This window comes from Hypanus sabinus, chromosome 19, assembly GCF_030144855.1.
Source record: "Hypanus sabinus isolate sHypSab1 chromosome 19, sHypSab1.hap1, whole genome shotgun sequence".
NCBI lineage: Eukaryota > Metazoa > Chordata > Chondrichthyes > Myliobatiformes > Dasyatidae > Hypanus > Hypanus sabinus.
In genome coordinates, this window is record NC_082724.1 from 5,713,824 (window position 1) to 5,730,425 (window position 16,602).

A 16,602-nucleotide genomic window follows, 5' to 3' on the forward strand; every position below is an offset into this window, starting at 1 on the left:
AATAATAATAATAATAATAATAAGTAAAATAAAAAATAAACAAGTAAATCAATTACAGAATACGTATATTGAATAGATTTTGATTTAAAAAAGTGTAAAATCAGAAATACTGTATATTAAAAAAGTGAGGTTGTGTCCAAAGATTCAATGTCCATTTAGGAATCAGATGGCAGAGGGGAAGAAGCTGTTCCTGAATCGCTGACTGTGAGCCTTCAGACTTCTGTATCTCCTTCCTGATGGTAGCAGTGAAAAAAGGGCATGCCCTGGGTGCTGGGGGTCCTTCATAATAGACGCTGCCTTTCTGAGACACCGAACCGTGAAGATGCCCTGGGTACTTTGTAGGCTAGTACCCAAGATGGAGCTGACTAGGTTTACAACCTTCTGCAGTTTCTTTCGGTCCAGTGCAGTAGCCCCTCCATACCAGACAGTGATGCAGCCTGTCAGAAAACTCTCCACAGTACAACTATAGAAGTTTTTGAGTGTATTTGTTGACATACCAAATCTCTTCAAACCCCTAAAAAGTTATAGCTGCTGTCTTGCCTTCTTTATAACTACATCGATATGTTGGGACCAGGTTAGATCCTCAGAGATCTTGACACTCAGGAACTTGAAGCTGCTCACTCTCTCCACTTCTGATCCCTCTATGAGGATTGGTATGTGTTCCTTCATCTTACCCTTCCTGAAGTCCACAATCGGCTCTTTCGTCTTACTGATGTTGAGTGCCAGGTTGTTGCTGCGGCACCACTCCACTGGTTGGCATATCTCACTCCTGTTCACCCTCTCGTCACCACCTGAGACTCGACCAACAATGGTTGTATCGTCGGCAAATTTATAGATGGTATTTGAGCTATGCCTAGCCACACAGTCAAGTGTATACAGAGGGTAGAGCAGTGGGCTAAACACACACCCCTGAGGTGCACCAGTGTTGATCGTCAGTGAGGAGGAGATGTTATCACCAATCCAAACAGATTGTGGTCTTCCGGTTAGGAAGTCCAGGATCCAATTGCAGATGGAGGTACAGAAGCCCGGGTTCTGCAACTTCTCAATCAGGATTGTGGGAACGATGGTATTAAATGCTGAGCTATCGTCGATGAACAGCATCCTGACGTAGGTGTTTGTGTTGACCAGGTGGTCTAAAGCCATGTGGAGAGCCATTGAGATTGTGTCTGCCATTGACCTATTGTGGCGATAGGCAAATTGCAATGGGTCCAGGTCCTTGCTGAGGCAGGAGTTCAGTCTAGTCATGACCAACATCTCAAAGCATTTCATCACTGACAATGTGAGTGCTACCAGGCGATAGTCATTAAGGCAACTGACATTCTTCTTACAATGGGTAAATTTGGAATGTAAATCTATACAAGACTTTTCATTGTTTTCTATTTTAAGATATTTGCTTCCTTTTGCTTTATCTAAATTGAACAAACAAATAACTAATCCTATAGTTAAACATACGTTACGAATATGGTTACAATTTCATAAATTCTTTGGCTTGAATTAGTTTATCTTATCAAGCCCTATTATATCTAACTTTTTTTCAGCCCTCTTTTATGGATCAAGCCTTTGTATTATGGAAAACAAAAGGTATAACATGTTTTCGGAATCTATTTTTAAATAACAGTTTTATGTCCTTTGAACAGCTATCTAATAAATATAATTTGACTAAAACTCATTTTTAGATACTTGCAAGTTAGAAATTTCTTGAATAATATGTTACAGTCTTTTCCAAAATTATGTCCAATGGACATTACGGAAAATTTTTTAGCTCTGAATCCTTGCCAGAAGGGTTTAGTAGCCATCACTTATAACATGATCATAATACAGCCAGGAGTATCAGAAAAAATTAAGAGGGAATGGGAAAAATAACTTTTTTATCTTATGCCCACTGAGCAATGGGAGAAAATTTTACAATTAGTCAATTCTTCCTCTATTTGTGCTAAACATGCCCTAATACCCTAAACATGCCCTAATACCCTAATGTCATGCCCTAATACCCTAAACATGCCCTAATACCCTAAACAATGTCATTTGAATCAGGAGGAAGTTACAGCTTGTGATTCAGCTGGGATCTCGGAGAATTCGACCGTGCAGGTAGGATTTAAGCCTACCTGGTCAATACCTGTGGGGGGGGGGGGGGGGGGGGGAGACTGCGCAGGCGCGAGTGACGTCAGCGTCGAGCGCACTTTAAAAGGCAGGACTTGTTTTCCGAGCGGGCGGCGGGGTCCGTGGAAGCAGAGTCTTGGGCTTCGGTAAGCCTGTGTGATTGCTCGCTGAGGGGAAGAAGGTAAGGTCGCTAGGTGCTTTTTAGTCTTATTCTATCAATCCAGTTCAGGTATGGGGGAGACAGTCAGAGCAGTGGTGTGCTCCGTATGCAGTATGTGGGAGGTCAGGGTCAACACAGTTGTCCCTGATGACCACACCTGCAAAAGGTGTGTCCAGCTGCAGCTCCTATCAGACCGAGTTAGGGAGTTGGAGCTGGAGCTGGATGAACTACGGATCATTCGGGGGGTGGAGGCAGAGATAGATAGGAGTTATCAGGAGGTAGTCACACCAAAAAACCAAGAAGTAGGCAGATGGTTGACGGTCCAGAGAGGCAGGGGGAGCAGGCAGAGAGAGCAGAGCACCCCTGTGGCCATTCCCATTAACAATATGTATACTGTACTGGATACTGTTGATGGGGATGACCTACCAGGAATGAGTTGTAGTGGTCCTGCCTCTGGCACAGAGGTTGAACCCTCAACTAGGAAGGGGAGGAGGGAAGAGAAGAGAGCGATAGTTTTAGGGGATTCTATAGTCAGGGGGATAGATAGGAGATCTTGTGGGGCAGATCGGGAGTCTCGGATGGTACGTTGCCTCCCTGGTTCCAGGGTCTGGGACATCTCAGATCGGGTGCAGGCTATTCTTGAGAACAAGGGCATGAACCCAGATGTAGTGGTCCATGTAGGTAAGGTGAGTGAGGGGGTCCTGCTTAGAGAGTTCAGGGAGTTAGGAGTGAAGCTGAAAGGCAGGACCTCCAGGGTGACAATCTCGGGATTGCTACCTGTGCCACGTGCGAGTGAGGCGAAGAATAGAATGATTATGCACATTAATACGAGGCTGAGAGCATGGTGCAGGAAGGAAGGGTTCAGGTTTTTGGATAATTGGTCTTTGTTCCAGGGACATTGGGATCTGTTTCGAAGGGATGGTCTACATCTGAACCGGAGGGGTACTAACATTCTTGTAGGAGTGTTTGCCAGTGCTGCTGGGGGGTGTGGTGTAAACTAGATGTGCAGGGGGCAGGGATCCAGAATATGAGAGAAGATGATATGATGAAGGATAAGGGACAGGTGGGGAATACACGTTTCCCAAATATTGTGTAAAGGAGAAAGGTGAGACGGAACATGTGTTGGAAAAGTTACATGTACAGAGGGTTGGTCAGAAGGAGCATGGGGTTAAATGTGTAGAAGGTTTGGGTGATCTTGAGAAGGTCATCAGAATTCAAGGTGCAATTAGCCCGATGGAAGTTCAAGGAGCTGGGTTAGGTACAATAGACAGTGTTTTAAGCAAAGAGAGGAGGAATGGGCTAAGAATTCTATACTTGAATGCGCGTAGTGTCAGAAATAAGACAGATGAGCTTGAAGCTCAGATGAAAATGGGGAACTACAATGTCGTTGGGATAACGGAGACATGGCTGCAAGGGGATCAGGCCTGGGAATTGAGTGTACCAGGGTATACGTGCTATTGTAGAGACAGAAATATGGGAAGAGGGGGTGGGGTGGCCCTGTTGGTGAGGAATGAGATTCAGTCCTTAGCAAGGGGTGACTTAGGAACAGGGGAAGTAGAATCTGTGTGGATTGAGCTGAGGAACAGGGGAAGTAGAATCTGTGTGGATTGAGCTGAGGAACAGTAAGGGTAAAAAGACCCTAATGGGTGTTGTGTACAGGCCCCCAAACAGTAGCGTGGATATTGGGTACAAGTTGATTAGGGAGTTAACATTGGCATGTGCTAAAGGTAATGCAGTCGTTATGGGAGATTTCAACATGCAGGTGAACTGGGAGAATCAGGTATGTGCTGGACCCCAGGATAGGGGGTTTGTGGAGTGTCTAAGGGATGTATTTTTGGAACAGCTTGTGCTTGAGCCAACCAGGAACGAGGCTATTTTGGATTTTGGTGATTTTGGTGATTTGGTGATTTTGGTGATGTGTAATGAACAGGAATTGATAAGTGATCTTGAAGTAAAGGAGCCATTAGGAAGTAGTGATCATAACATGATAAGTTTTTACCTAAAATTTGAGAGGGATAAGGGTAGATCAGAGGTGTCAGTGTTGCAGTTAAATAAAGGAGACTACGGAGCCATGAGGGAAGAGCTGGCCAAAGTTAAATGGGCGGATGCCCTGGCAGGAAAGACAGTGGATCAGCAGTGGCAGATATTCTTGGGGATAATACAAAAGATGCAAAAGCAGTTCATTCCAATGAGAAGGAAGGATTCAAAGAGGGGGAAGGGGCCACAGCGGTTGACAAAGGAAGTCAGAGATTGTATAGCATTAAAGAAAAAGAAGTATGACAGGGCTAAGATGAGTGGGAATACAGATGATTGGGAAAGTTTTAAGGAACAGCAGATCTTAACTAAAAAAGCAAAACGGAGAGAAAAAATCAGGTATAAGCTCAGTCTAGCCAGGAATATAAAAGGGGATAGCAAAAGCTTTTTTAGCTATGTGAAGAGAAAGAAGATAGTTAAGAACAATGTTGGCCCCTTGAAGAATGAATTGGGAGAAATTGTTATGGGAAACAGGGAAATGGCAACAGAATTTAATGCGTACTTTAGATCTGTCTTCACCAGAGAGGACACAAGCAATCTCCCAGATGTATGGATGGGCCAGGGTCATAAGATATCAGAGGAATTGAAACAGATTGACATTAGGAAAGAAACTGTGATGAGTAGACTGATAGGACTGAAGGCTAATAAATCCCCGGGTCCAGATGGTCTGCATCTGAGGGTTCTAAAAGAGGTGGCTCAGGAAATTGCGGATGCATTGGTAATCATTTTCCAATGTTCCTTAGATTCAGGATCAGTTCCTGATGATTGGAGAGTGGCTAATGTTATCCCACTTTTCAAGAAGGGAGGGAAGGAGAAAACGGAGAACTATCGCCCTGTTCGCTTAACATCAGTCGTGGGGAAGATGCTTGAGTCCATTATTAAGGACGAAATAGTGGCACATCTTGATGGCAGTAATAGGATTAGGCCGAGCCAGCATGGATTTACCAAGGGCAAATCATGCTTGACTAATCTGTTGGAGTTTTTTGAGGGTGTAACAAGGATGTTAGACGAGGGTAAGCCAGTGGATGTAGTGTGCCTAGATTTTCAGAAGGCATTCGATAAGGTGCCACATAGGAGATTGGTGAGTAAAATCAGAGCTCATGGCATTGGGGGCAGGGTTTCAACATGGATAAAAAACTGGTTGGCAGATAGAAAGCAAAGGGTAGCAGTGAATGGATGTTTCTCGGACTGGCTGGAGGTGACTAGTGGGGTACCACAGGGCTCTGTATTGGGACCACAGCTCTTTACGATTTATGTCAACGATTTAGATGAGGGCATTGAAAACTATATCAGCAAGTTTGCTGACGATACTAAACTGGGTGGCAGTGTGACATGCGAAGAGGACGTTAGGAGAATACAGGGAGACTTGGATAGGCTGGGTGAGTGGGCTGATACTTGCCAGATGTCATTCAATGTGAATAAATGTGAAGTTATCCACTTTGGAAGCAGGAACAAGAGGGCAGAGTATTGTCTGAACGGTGTAGAGTTAGGTAAGGGAGAAATGCAAAGAGACCTAGGAGTCCTAGTTCATCAGTCAATGAAGGTGAATGAGCAAGCGCAACAGGCAGTGAAGAGGGCAAATGGAATGTTGGCCTTTGTTACAAGGGGAATTGAGTACAAGAGCAAGGATGTCCTTTTGCATTTGTACAGGGCCCTGGTGAGACCACACCTGGAATATTGTGTACAGTTTTGGTCTCCAGGTTTAAGGAAGGACATTCTGGCAATTGAGGAAGTGCAGCGTAGATTCACTAGGTTGATTCCTGGGATGGCAGGGCTGTCTTACGCAGAGAGATTGGAGAGATTGGGCTTGTACACGCTGGAATTGAGGAGATTGAGAGGGGATCTGATCGAAACGTTTAAGATAATTAAAGGATTTGATAGGATTGAGGCAGGAAATATGTTCCAGATGTTGGGAGAGTCCAGTACCAGAGGGCATGGATTGAGAACAAGAGGTCAGTTATTTAAAACAGAGTTGAGGAAAAACTTCTTCTCCCAGAGAGTTGTGGAGGTGTGGAATGCACTGCCTCGGAAGACGGTGGAGGCCAATTCTCTGGATGCTTTCAAGAAGGAGCTGGATAGATATCTGATGGATAGGGGAATCAAGGGATATGGGGACAAGGCAGGGACTGGGTATTGATAGTGAATGATCAGCCATGATCTCAGAATGGCGGTGCAGACTCGAGGGGCCGAATGGTCTACTTCTGCACCTATTGTCTATTGTCTAATACAATTTAAGGTTGTACATAGGGCTCACATGTCCAAGGATAAACTTGCTCGATTTTATTCTTATGTTACTCCAACCTGTGGCAGATGTCATTCTGAAGTTGCTTCATTGACCCACATGTTTTGGTCTTGCCCTTGCTTGTAAAATTATTGGAAAGATATTTTCGATATTATTTCAACTGTTCTGAATATCAAATTGCAACCGCATCCTATTACTGCAATTTTCAGTTTACCAATGGTGGATAATAGTTATTTATCCCCCTCAGCCCGGCGGATGATTGCATTTGTTACATTAATGGCTAGAAGATCTATCTTATTGAACTGGAAAGAAATTAATCCTCCAAACATATTTCAGCGGTTTTCTCAAACTATTTCTTGTTTGAGTTTAGAAAAAATTAGAAGTGTTGTCTTTGACCCCTCAGTTAAATTTGAAGAAACTTGGAGACCATTTATTCAACATTTTCATATGAGCTAGACTTTTCCTAAACCTTACTTTCATTATCCTTAATTATTTGGATGGAGGTGCAGAGTTATTGACGCTACTGTGTATATTTGACATAATGCAATGGCCCATGTTGGTTAGGTTTTTTCTTTTTTGGGGTTTTTTTTCCTTATTTACTCCATTTTTCGTAATTACTATGAGTTTGGGAGGTTATTATATATGGATTATCATCTATTTGTATTTATACCTTAACTTATTAATTATGTATTCTCAAGCTCTCTGTATTCATGTTTCATTTATGTTTGTTTAAAATTAATAAAAAGATTTAAAAAGAAAAAGACATTCTTCTTCTTAGGCACTGGTATAATTGTTGCCTTTTTGAGGTAAGTGGGAACTTCTGCCCATAGCAGTGAAAGGTTGAAAACTCAATGTAGACTACCTAAGGGACTCCAGTTCCAGATTTCTCCCTCAGGGTTCACTCCCGAAGCCTTCCTCATGAGTAGGTATAGTCACAAGGCAGTTGAGAATTGAGATTTCCTTCTCCAAGTTGAGTTGCCATCCGCAGCTGACGAGTCCCATCTGCCAGAAACGACTGGTTTTAATGCACCATTAACCCACCTTTGCTCTTTCTCCTGTCAGTAGACATGGTTCCACCTGGCTTAGTAGCTAAGCACTTGTGAAGGCTAGGAGCTGGATCGTCAGAGGCAGTTTGAGACGCATGCCATTGAGAGCATTTAATAGGTAGTGGCAGCTTGTCCCCATTACCACTGCTGTCTATAACAACCTTAAGGAACCATTATAAATTACAATAAGAAATATATTAAAAAATAACAAATAGTGCAGAAGGAGAATGAGATAGTGAGGCAGTGTTCATGAGTTCATGGACCATTCATAAATCTGACGGTAGTGGGGGAGGAGCTGTTCCTAAAATGTTGACTGTGGGTTTTCAGGCTCCTGTATCTCCGCTCCATGGTAGTAGTGAGAAGGGGTAGTGGATGGCGTGAGTCCTCATTGATGGATGCTGTGTTCCTGAGGCACTGCCTTTGGAAGATGTCCTCGATGGTGCAGAGGTTAGTTGCCATGCTGGAGCTGGCAAACTTTACTACCGTTTCCAGCTTTTTCTGATCCTTTGCATTGGTGCCTCCAGATGCAACCAGTTAGAATGCTCTCCAGAGTATATCCGCAAAAATTTGCTAGAGTCTTTGGTGACATATCAACTCTCCTCAAATTCCTAATGAAGTATAGCCGCTGGCATGCCTTTGTAATTATTGCATCAATATGTTGGGCCTAGGACAGATCTTAGACCATTATACCATAAGATATAGGAGCAGAAGTAGGCCAATCAGCCCATCGAGTCTGCTCTGCCATCCAATCTTGGGCTGATCCAATGCTTCCAATTATTCCCATTCCCCTCCCTTCTCCCCAAACCCTTTGATGCCCTGCCTAATCAAGAGCCTATCTATCTCTGCCTCAAATGCACCCAATGGCTTGGCTTCCACAGCCACTCGTGGCAACAAATTCCACAGATTTACCACTCCCTGACTAAAGTAATTTCTCTGCATTTCTGTTTTAAATGGAAGTCCTGTGGTGACCCATTTCCTGGCACATCCGAACCGGCTCACAATTAGATAGCCTACGGGGGTTTGCGAGCACAGAGCTTTGGAGCCTCTGCGCCACGGGGGGCAGGTTGAGGGGGGCTTAAAAGTGAGGCTGAGGATTTCGAATAAAGTTTTTCCTTCGACTGCAGTTACCGACTCCGTGTCGTAATTTTAGCGCTGCATGTAGCACACCGCTACAATTGGTGACCCCGACGGTCCAAACGATTTTTGGACCAGAAATGACCGACGCCGCCTCTGTTCATGCGGTTTCGTTGAAACTGCCGGGTTTCTGGACACAGCGACCGAACCTATGGTTCCAGCAAGCCAAAGCCCAATTCCACGTTCGCCAGATCACCTCAGAAGACACCCGCTACTACTACGTGGTGAGCTCCCTCGACCAGGACACAGCGGCCCAGGTCACGGAGTTCGTACAGTCGCCCCCGGCAGACGGCAAGTACACGGAATTCAAAGCCCTGCTCCTCAGGACTTTCAGACTCTCACGGCGCGAGCGGGCTGCCCGTTTACTGCACCTGGATGGCTTGGGCGACAGACCTCCTTCGGCTTTAATGAATGAGATGTTGTCTCTGGCCGACGGACACACACCCTGCCTCATGTTTGAGCAGGCATTCCTGGAGCAGCTGCCCGAGGACATACGCCTGCTGCTGTCCGACGCGGATTTCAGTGACCCCCGGAAGGTGGCAGCCCGGGCTGACTTGCTGTGGAACGCCAAAAAGGTGAGCGGGGCGTCCATCGCACAGATCTCCCAGCCACGCTCCCGGCAGCAAACCAGTCCAGGCCCGGCCGCAGAGCCCGCCAACCCCCGGCCCAATGAACACTGGTGCTTCTACCACCAGCGGTGGGGCGCAGAAGCCCGCCGTTGTCGCCCGCCCTGCAAGTTCCCGGGAAACGCCAGGGCCAGCTGCCGCTGATGGCTAAGGCGGCTGGCCATCGGGATAGCCTCCTGTATGTGTGGGACAGAAGGTCGGGACGCTGGTTTTTGGTCGACACTGGTGCCAAGATCAGTGTTTTACCTCCGACGAGTTACGACACCCGCAGCAGGGCACCGGGGCCCCCCCGAGGGCCGTGAACGGGAGCACAGTAAGGACCTATGGCACCCGTGAGGTGCAGCTACAGTTCGGCTCCAGCCAGTTCACGTGGGACTTTACACTGGCCGCCGTAGCCCAACCACTTCTGGGTGCGGATTTTTTGCGGTTTCACAGCTTACTGGTCAACCTGCCCAGGAAGAGACTGGTACACGCCGAGACCTTTCAGACGTTCTCCCTGGGTGCAGTCCAGTTGCCAGCCCCTCACCTCGGCTCCATCACGCTGTCCGACAACGACTTCACCAGGGTCCTGGCGGATTTCCCATCGGTTCTGGCACCGCAGTTCACAGCGGCCATGCCCCGACACGGCGTACAGCACCACATCCCGACCCAGGGACCACCCCTCCACGCCCGCGCTCGGCGGCTTCCCCCGGACAAGCTCCGACTGGCGAAGGAGGAGTTCCAGAGGATGGAGGAATTGGGGATCATCCGGCGCATCATCCCATGGGCCTCCCCCCAGCACATGGTGCCCAAAGCGACGGGAGGCTGGAGACCGTGCGGCGACTACCGCAGGCTGAATGAGGCTACCACACCGGACCGCTACCCTGTGCCACACATTCAGGACTTTGCAGCAAATCTGCACGGCGCACGGATCTTCTCCAAGGTAGACCTCGTCCGAGGGTACCATCAAATCCCGATGCATCCTGACGATGTCCCCAAAACGACTCTCATCACCCCGTTTGGCCTTTTCGAGTTCCTCCGCATGCCGTTCGGCCTGAAGAATGCCGCACAGACGGTCCAGCGGTTAATGGACGTGGTGGGACGGGACCTGGACTTCGCGTTCATCTATTTGGATGACATCCTCATAGCCAGCAGCAGTCATCAGGAGCACCTGTCATCTGTCCCACCTCCGTCAACTCTGCGCCCGACTGAGTGAGTACGGTCTTACAATCAACCCCGCCAAATGCCAGTTCAGACTCGATACCATTGACTTCCTGGGCCACAGGATTACTAAAGACGGGGCAACCCCTCTGCCCGCTAAGGTAGATGCGGTCCGCCACTTCCCCCGACCCACCACGATCAAAGGCCTTCAGGAATTCGTAGGTATGGTCAATTTCTACCACCGCTTCCTCCCTTCATCTGCCCGGATCATGCGCCCCCTGTTCGCCCTGATGTCGGGTCCGAGCAAGGACATTACCTGGGACGAGGAGTCCGCCGCCGCTTTCGTTCAAACGAAGGAAGCTTTGGCGAACGCCGCAATGCTAGTACATCCCAGAATGGACGCCCCTACCGCCCTCACAGTGGACACATCTAACACTGCAGTCAGTGGGGTGCTGGAGCAACTCATCGCAGGTCGCTGGCAACCCCTGGCGGTTTTCAGCAAACACCTGCGGCCACCCGAGCTCAAGTACAGTGCTTTCGACCGGGAACTGTTGGCGCTCTACCTGGCAATCCGGCATTTCAGGTACTTCCTAGAAGGTCGGCCCTTCACTGCGTTCACGGACCACAAACCGCTTACCTTTGCGTTTACGAAAGCGTCCGACCCCTGGTCATCCCGCCAGCAACGCCACCTGTCCTACATCTCTGAATACACGACGGATGTCCGGCACGTCTCGGGAAAGGACAATGTCATGGCGGATGCGCTCTCTCGCCCTACCGTTCATGCCCTTTCCCAAGGGGTAGACTTTGAGGCACTGGCAGAGGCACAGCAGGCAGATGAGGAGATTCCGAGTTACAGAATTCCGAGTTACGAGTTACAGTCTCCGGTTTGCAGCTCCAGGACCTCCCCGTAGGCCCGGGTGAGAGGACCCTACTCTGTGACGTCGCCACCGGCCAGCCCCGTCCCGTCGTCCTGACAGCCTGGCGGCGCCGTGTTTTCGACTCCATTCATAACTTGGCGCATCCCTCCATCCGGACGACTGTCCGGATGGTTTCCAGCAGGTTCGTTTGGCACGGACTCCGCAAACAGGTCAGTGAATGGGCCAAAACGTGCATGCACTGCCAGACGGCCAAGGTGCAGCGGCACACCAAAGCCCCACTGCAGCAGTTCCATCCCGCCCACCGGCGTTTTGACCACATTCATGTGGATATCGTGGGCCCCCTGCCGGTGTTGCGCGGAGTGCGGCATCTCCTGACTATCGTGGACCGGTTCACAAGATGGCCAGAGGCGGTCCCGCTCACCGACACCACCTCCGAATCTTGCGCCCGAGCCCTGATCACCGCCTGGATATCTCGCTTTGGTGTACCGGCCCACATTACCTCCGACAGAGGTGCCCAGTTCACCTCCAGCCTGTGGTCAGCTATGGCCAGCCTTTTGGGGACTCAGCTGCACCACACAACTGCCTACCACCCACAGTCGAACAGGCTAGTGGAGCGTTTCCACTGTCACCTGAAGTCGGCCCTCATGGCCCGCCTGCAAGGAGCCAACTGGGCGGACGAGCTTCCCTGGGTCCTACTCGGCATCCGCACAGCGCCCAAGGACAACCTGCACACCTCGTCGGCCGAGTTGGTATACGGCGCGCCCCTGGTCATCCCCGGGGAGTTCCTACCAGCCCCAAGGGGGCAAGAGGAAGATCCCACAGCAGTCCTGGGCAGACTACGCGAGAAGCTCGGTAACCTGGCCGCCATACCCACTTCACAGCACGGGCGGAACCCGACCTGCGTACCCAAAGACCTGCAGAACTGTAAGTTTGTGTTTGTACGAAGGGGCGGGCATTGACCACCGCTGCAGCGGCCATACGAGGGGCCGTTTATGGTGCTCCGGAATAACGGGTCCACGTTCGTGCTGGACGTTGGGGGGAAAGAGAAGGTTTTCACGGTGGACCGCCTCAAACCGGCCCATGTGGACCTGGCGCAACCGGCCGAGTTTCCGGCACCTCGGCGCAGAGGCCGACCTCCCAAGCAGGTTCCGGCCCAGACTGTGGACATTGGGGGGTGTATCGCCAGTTCTAGGGGGGGAGGGTTATGTGGCGACCCATTTCCTGGCACATCCGAACCGGCTCACAATTAGATAGCCTACAGGGGTTTGCGAGCACAGAGCTTTGGAGCCTCTGCGCCACGGGGGGCAGGTTGAGGGAGGCTTAAAAGTGAGGCTGAGGATTTCGAATAAAGTTTTTTCCTTCGACTGCAGTTACCGACTCCGTGTCGTAACTTTAGCGCTGCATGTAGCATACCGCGACAGTCCTTCAGTTCTGAAGCCATGCCCTCTTGTCTTAGACTCCCCTGTCATGGGAAATAACTTTGCCATATTTAAACTGTTCAGGCCTTTTAGCATTTGGAATATTTGTACAAGATCCACCTTCATTGTCCTGAACTCCAAGAATACAGCCCAAGAGCTGCCAGACATTCCTCATACAGTAACCCTTTCATTCCTGGAATCATTCTCATGAATCTTCTCCAAAGTCAGTATATCCTTCCTAAAATAGGAAGCCAAAACTGCACACGATACTCCAAGTGTGGTCTCACCAGTGCCTTATCGAGCCTCAACATCACATCCCTGCTCTTATATTCTATACCTCTAGAAATGAATGCCAACATTGCATTCACCTTCTTCACAACTGACTCAACCGATTTCAACCCTCAAAAACCTTCTAGACTATTTACCCTGTCAGATCACCCCTCATCCTCTGAGGCTCCAGTGAAAATCAGCAAAGCTTGTCCAATCTCTCTTTATGCTAGTTAATTCCTGTAACCGTAATAGAATCAATGAAAGGCCACACCCAACAGGGCCGCCAAGCAACCATATGCAAAAGACAACGAACAGTGCAAATGCAAAAAGGAAGGAAAAAGTAATAATAAATTAATAAGCACTAAATATCAAGAACATGAGTTGAAGAGTCCTTGAAAGTGAGTCCATAGGTTGTGGGAACATTTCAGTGATGAGGCAAGTGAAGTTGAGTGAAGTTAATCCCCCTGGTCCAAGAGCCTGATGGTTGAGGGGTGGTAACTATTCCTGAACCTGGTAGTGTGAGTGGTAGTTCTAATGCCCTTCCCTTGGACAATATCGGTGGCATGGAGAGGGGAGACTTGCAGCTTGGGCCACTGCCGGTCTTCCATAAAAAAGAACCTTGCCCAGGCTTCCGCCCTCGAACTTTCCAAGGTGCAAATCTATGGTCTATCAAGACTAACTGAGGCCTACACAGTGTGAGTGCTGGGGCTCTTCTCTTCAGTGAGAAGAGAGTATGACCTGGGTAGTGGGGCATCCTTGATGCTGCTTTCCTGCAACAATATTCCATGTAGATGTGTTCATTGGTGGGGAGGCTTTACTGGGCCCTAGCTGCTACATTTTGTAGGATTTTCCGATCAAGGGCATTGGTGTTTCTGGTGAAGCTCTTCTGCATGCTCCCCAAAGCCTCCACGTCCTTCTTATAATATGAAGAGCAGAACTCTACATAATTCTCCAGGTGCGGCCTAGCCATCTCTCCCTCAATCCCTCCCTGGGCCATACCTGCAACTGATCTGTATCCTGCAGAGGGGTGTAGCCTCAGCCAGTTCCATCATGGGCACCACATTCCCCACCATCAAGGACATCTTCAAGATGCAGTGCTTCAAGAAGGCAGCAACCATCATCAAGGACCTCTTCTCATTACTACCATCAGCGAGGAGGTACAGGAGCCTGAAGACCGACAGACATTGATTTAGAAACAGCTTCTTTCCCTTTGCCATCATATGTCTGAATGGTCCGTAAATCCATGAACACGACCCCTTTGTTTCCCTTTTTTGATAAACCATTTAGTTTGTAATTCATAGTAATTTTATATCTTATATCTTTTATATACTGCTGCCACAAAATACCAAGTTTCATATTGTAAAAGATAGATAATAAACCTGATTCTGATGTCAAAAACTGGAAGGTGATAGGTGGAAGTGACAAAGGGCTGAAGAAGGTGGAATCTGATAGGAGAGGACAGTGGACCATGGAACAAATGAAGCGGGTGGGGAGGGAAAGAGTTTGTGGGTGATGGGCAGATGGAAACAGTGGACGATGGAAAGAGATAGGAGACAGTTGAATCAGGAGGAATGAGGGAAAAAAAGCAAACGGGGGAAAGGGGACAGAGGGGAGTGGTTACTGGAGGTCTGAGAATTCCACATTCATGCTGCCAGGTTGGAGACTGCACAGGAGGAAATGAGGTGCTGTTCCTATAATTTGCAATTATCCTCAGCGTAACAGAGGAGGAGGCCATGGACGGGCATGTTGGCTGGGACTGGGGACTGCAATTAAAATGGAGATCCCAGCTGGCAGCTGGGTGGAGCAAAAAAATGCTCAACGAAGCTGGATCTGGCTTGGTTGAATCTAGAGAGGTCGCAAGTGCAACAACAGCTGTTGGAAGAGAGGCAATGTAAGAGAGTCTTAAGTCTCTGCTCCATGTTCAAAGACTAACATTGTGGATGTGGGACAACTGTGTATGGATGTGCTGGATGCTGGGCTGGAAGACCAGTGTGGACGAAGGCTAGTGGCTCCACCAGGGTTAACGAGTTGTCGACAGATTCCAGAGTCAGCATCCTATGCAGGTAGGAGGTCTGATTAATCGGAGACTGAAGTTTGAGGCCTAGTGTTTAGGATCCTGTCATCAACAGGTCCAGAGTTTCTTCTCTCATCCTTTTCTTCCAGGGCGATGCTAATGATAATACACGGTGCAGGTGAGCACAGTGGTTACTATAGTGACTCCTCAATTTTCACTGACATATCCTTGTTTGTATTTGCACATGATCTCCGTAAGTATTTACAATTATAAGCGGCATAGACAGTCACAATCTTTTCCCTCAGCGTAGAAAAGTCAATCCCGCAGAAGACGGACTTTTAAGGTGAGAAAGGGGGAGTTTAAAGATGGTGTGAAGGGCAATTTTTTATGCAGAGAGTACGAGGGATTTTGACAGAGTTTGACACCTGGTATTCGATGGTCAGTGGATTCCCCTTGGTTGATGCCGATGATCGAGACCTGAGGGTCAAACCAGAATTCCAGAAGTTGAGGTTCATTGTCTGGAGCCCAGGTCTGCGAATCTCTGCAAGTCCAACAGGGTAGTCGAAGGCCTAATGTCTGTGTGTATCTAAATCTGAGACCACTGGAGGCAGGAGGCCTGAAAAGACAAACTGACTTGGGGTTAGAGGACTGTTTATGTGCATGGATGAGAGGGAGGAATGGGGCTTGTTTTGCTGTTGTTGTGTTCGGTGTTTTTCTGCTGAGCGTTGTGGGTATGCTATAATGATGCAGGAATGTGTGATGTCACTTGCAGGCTGCCCCCGGCACTCTCTTGGCTGTTTTTGGTTTTGATGCAAATGACGCAATTTTGATAAATAAATTTGAAACTTGAATTTTGATGAAAAATGCATTTGTGAGCTTTACCTTTCTTAGATATTCGCTGCTGTGCTGGTATTTTTTCTCTTATCTATTTCCTCTGGGGCGATGCTGATGATAATACACGGTGCAGGTGAGCACAGTGGTTACTATAGCGACTTCACCTCAATTTTCACTGACATATCCTTGTTTGTATTGGCACATGATCACCATAAGTATTTACAATTATAAGCGGCATAGACAGTCACAATCTTTTCCCTCAGCGTAGAAAAGTCAAACCCGCAGAGGACGGACTTTTAAGCTGAGAAAGGGGGAGTTTAAAGACAGTGTGAAGGGCAATTTTTTATGCAGAGAGTACGAGGGATCTGAGATGGGTTACCAGGGATAGAGTGGAAGCAAGCGGTTTTGTGGAGTTTAAGAACATAAGACATAGGAGCAGAATTAGGCTATTCAGCCCATTGACACTGTTCTGGCATGTGATCATGGCAAATTTATTTTTCCTCTCAACCCCTTTCTCCTTCCTTCTCCCTATAACTTTTGATGCCCCATTTAATCAAGAACCTATCAACCTCTCCTTTAAATATACCCAATGATTTAACCTCCACAACAATCTGTGGCAATGTATTCCACAGATTCACCAACCCTCTGGCTAAAGAAATTCCTCCTTATCTCCGTTCAAAAGGGATGTCCTTGTATCCTGAGTCTG